The sequence below is a fragment of the Pinus tabuliformis genome, chromosome J (assembly GCF_031772625.1).
Source record: "Pinus tabuliformis cultivar Carrire ecotype Pingquan chromosome J, CPIR1, whole genome shotgun sequence".
NCBI classification, from domain to species: Eukaryota; Viridiplantae; Streptophyta; class Pinopsida; order Pinales; family Pinaceae; genus Pinus; species Pinus tabuliformis.
In genome coordinates this window covers 877,841,124-877,845,254 of record NC_142295.1, presented here as the reverse complement: position 1 = coordinate 877,845,254, position 4,131 = coordinate 877,841,124, and positions in this window count along the sequence as shown.

Genomic DNA, 4,131 nt, shown 5'->3' with positions numbered 1-4,131 from the left:
TCTGGTACTTTTTCAGGAGCAACTCCTCGACCGACTGAATATCAGTTATCACCTGGTAATAATGGAACTAAAACGTTGAACGTAGAACAGATCTTTATGATGTCTGGTAGTATTCCAAATCCTCAACCTCAAGGTAGTCAGTTACCGCCTGGGGGGAAAGGTAGTCAGTTACCGCCTGGGGGGCAAGGTAGTCAGTTATCGCCTGGGGGGCAACCTCAAGGTAGTCAGTTATTGCCTGGGGGGCAACCCCAAGGTAGTCAGTTTCCGCTTGGAGGGCTACCTCAAGGTTTTCAACCTTCAGGACAGTACATACCCCAAGGTCAACCCCATATTCCTCAGGATGCTTATCAACCCCAGAATCAATACGTGCCTCAGGGTTATCAACCTCAAGGTTAGTACCCAACTCAAGGTTTCCAACCGCCTTCTGGTCAATCATTTTTACAAGGAGCTGGAAATTTACCTCCTAATTATCAGCCCTACATTCAATCGGGTTATGGTCCTCCATATGTACAACCTTTTATGAGTCCCGGAATGAATATGGTGTGGGATCCATCTCAAACTCAACAGAATTTGCAACCTAATGTGCAGTTACCTTATCAAGCTGGATAGCCTTTGGTTTCTGGTCCAACCCAGCAACCTGTCCAACCTACGATTCAAACCTCTACACATGGTTTAGTTCAACAGCCTGGGCCTAGCTCACCTCAGACTCCGCCTCGAACTGCTACTGCATTTTCTGTTTAATCTACCACACCTGTTTCTAGAGTATCTGTAGCTCCGGTTTCTACTATCCCTGCAACAGTGACAACTCCTCAAGTCTCTGTGCCCTAGTCAGGACGTACGGTTCAGATGCTTGTAGGACAAGCTGGTCCAAGTACAATTGCCACGAGTCAACCGTACCAGGGACAATATCAATCTAGTCCTACTGTACAAAATCCAGTTTATCAGTATCAACCGTACCCTGGCTATACTTATCAACAACCTCAACAACCCCAGTTTGGTCCGGTTAATCCTGGTTTCCCAGGAGGTTATAACATTCCTAATGCAAATCCAATTCCAGGTTATCCTGGATATCCTCCTCCTGGAGCTGGTCTCATTACATAAGGTTTTCGTGAACCTAACCGTCAGTTACCATTTATTGCAACTTTGGATTTACCTAATTTGTCGCGCCTTACGAATGATCCGATTTACTATCTTCCGTATTGGCCGCCAATGCCTAATAAGTTGCCCAGTGATATCCCAAAATTCGAGGGTAAGTCAGGTGAGGATCTGTCAAATCATGTGATGAATTATCACCTCTGGTGTGCATCTAATTCCATTATTGATGATTCAATTCGCTTACGTCTTTTTCAACGAATTCTGATTGGTCTTGCTGCCAAATGGTACATTGAGTTACCACGAGGCTCTTTTTATAATTTCAGTCAGTTAGCCACTTCTTTCTTAACTCATTTTTAGTTGCCTATCAGATACGACAATGGCACGGAATTGTTAACTTCACTAAAGTGATCCACATCCACATATATTTCTGATCATATCCATGAATGGCAACGTAGAAGGCGTTTAGTGAAAGTTTTCATTTCAGATCAAATTTTAGCAGAATGGTTCGTTATATCATTGTTACATAAAATCACTGAAGATGTAGCTAAGGTAGGAGTTGTCACTGAAGAGAAAGTCATTGGTCAGGCTCAGTACCTTGACCTCGTCTATACGCAGTTAGGTACTTTACACAAAAAAATCCCTAATCTTCCGAAAACTGCAGCTCCTTCAGGGTGTCATGCTACTGATGGTATGATTGGTTCAGTTAGTATTAAAAGCAAGAATAAATCTTCAAAGAATTCTTCTCCTACAATAACTTTACCTGATTCCCCGAAAGGAGATTCTTCCGCTGAAGTTTCTGCCGACGTCCATGTCATAGATTCATCTACGACCAAATCCGGTAGTAAAGAGAAGGGGAAGAATAAAAAAAATCAAAATTCAAAAGATAAAACAAATAAAAATGAATCTTTTGACGAAAAATGAAAACCTCGCTATCCTTGTTTCATCTGCGACGAGGATCATTTTACTAAAGAAAGGCCATATCGAGCAGAGTTTTCGAAATTCGTTAAAGGTTCTCCAACGCCTGTTGTCTTGAAGGATCCTTCTCCTACTAAAGATAGTAAAGTGGTTGCTTCTTCCTCGAATACCTTAGAAGAACCCATTATGATGATGTCTCATGTCAAGATTGCGACACGATCACAAGATTATGGTAGTAAAAATCCTGTTGATGGTAAAGAAGCAAAATCTTCTAATTCAAACCCATCAACTACACCTCCTCCTGGATCTTCTCCACTACATATTGAGAAACCCAACCCAGACTTAGTCACCAAACCGCCTTCTAAAGGTATATTTCAGAAATCAGCTTTCAATCCATATGCAAGAGCTGCTCAGAATTATAACATTGTTGAAGACTTAGCTGTTGCCCCTTCAGTAATGTCGGCTTTGGAAGTGCTGCAATCATGCCCAACACAGCGTAAATTACTATTGTCTGCTATAGGAGCTATTGATATTTAGGATGCGAACCTAATAATCTTCGATTTAGAGAATAGTACACCCCGCCTTCCTCATCAAATGGCTTTCCAGATTCCAGTGTTAGTCAAAACAGACCTTGCTTTATGACGGTGATTGATGAGGGAGCTTCTACATGTATTATGTTGATCCAATGTTGGAAATCACTTGGTTCTCCGACACTCAATCAGTCTCCGACAATTCTAAAGGCTTTTGATGGCCGAGGGTTCCATCCTATTGGTATTTTGGAAGATTTACATATAGGGGTCGAAGGAAAAACTGTAAATCTAGATGTGAAAGTGGTTGATGCCCCTCTAGATTACAACCTTCTTTTGGGTCACAGTTGGTCTTATGCTATGACTGCTATTGTCTCATCGGTCTTTCGGCTTGTTAAGTTTCCTCATAACGGAAAGATCGTTACGATAGACTAGCTGAGTTATTTCTCATCCGACCCGGTCTCTACTGATAGCGTTCAGCACGTCGATAAAACGACTATCCCTTACAAGGATGTTGGGGTAGGTTTGATTAAAGATTTTGGTTTACTAGGAACTTTTTCCATCCCTCCTCCTAACGTATCACCTTCTATTGTCAATATTCATATGATTTCATCGGATCCTATTGCTTTCAATGATCCTCGAATCATACCTTCTGATTCTGAGGTGGATTCATTTCATGGCGCGATGCCTTTGAGTCCCTTTGAAATTACATATCAGGCTGTACAGTTGTTTTCTGATTCCTGACCTATCGCGAGGATAGTTTTTTCCTATCTCAACCTCGTTAAAAAAATGAAACAAGGAGTTAGCAACGATAGTTTTTTCCTGTCTCAACCTCGTTAAAAAATGAAACCGGATGTCTCGAGCATATTTCCTTGTCTTGTGTCAAGCTCGTTAAAAAATGAAACAAGGGGTCATGAGCATAGTTCCTTGTCTTGTGTCAAGCTTGTTAAAAAATGAAACAAGGGTTATGAGCATAGTTCTTTTTCTTGTGTCAAGCTCATTTAAAAAATGAAACAAGGAGTCATGAGCATAGTTCCTTGTCTTGAGTCAAGCTCGTTAAAAAATGAAACAAGGGTTTTGAGGATAGTTCTTTTCCTATGTCAACCTCATTAAAAAATGAAACAACTCCCTTTCCAAGTCGAGTCTTTCCAAGATCTTGAAAGTGAACCTTCATTCCATCCACCTGGTTGAATGCAATGAAGCTTGGGGGGCATGTACCTCGAATTGAGTCATTATGCTAGGGGCATGCGAACTTATAACAAGCATAGTTTTTCGTTTCAAGCTTGTGTAAACATGAAACCGAATCTAAGCAGAGTTCTCTAAGGTTCAAGCTTGTGTAAAAATGAACCCATACTCGATTTACACCCATACTCAATTTACATCTCGTGATTGTCGTTTTTATCCGCTAAATTCTGTTAGATGAGCCTTGGTTTTTTTCATTCCATCGCCACCATCTCTTTGGCTGATCATATCCTTTCACTTGGTTGTTTACCCTTCCTGAGGGACCGCAGCAATGAGTGGTTTTATTAGCCAGCCTCTTAACCATTACACGTTTTGAGTAGTTCCTCCATTTCCGGAACCAATTGCTACCCTT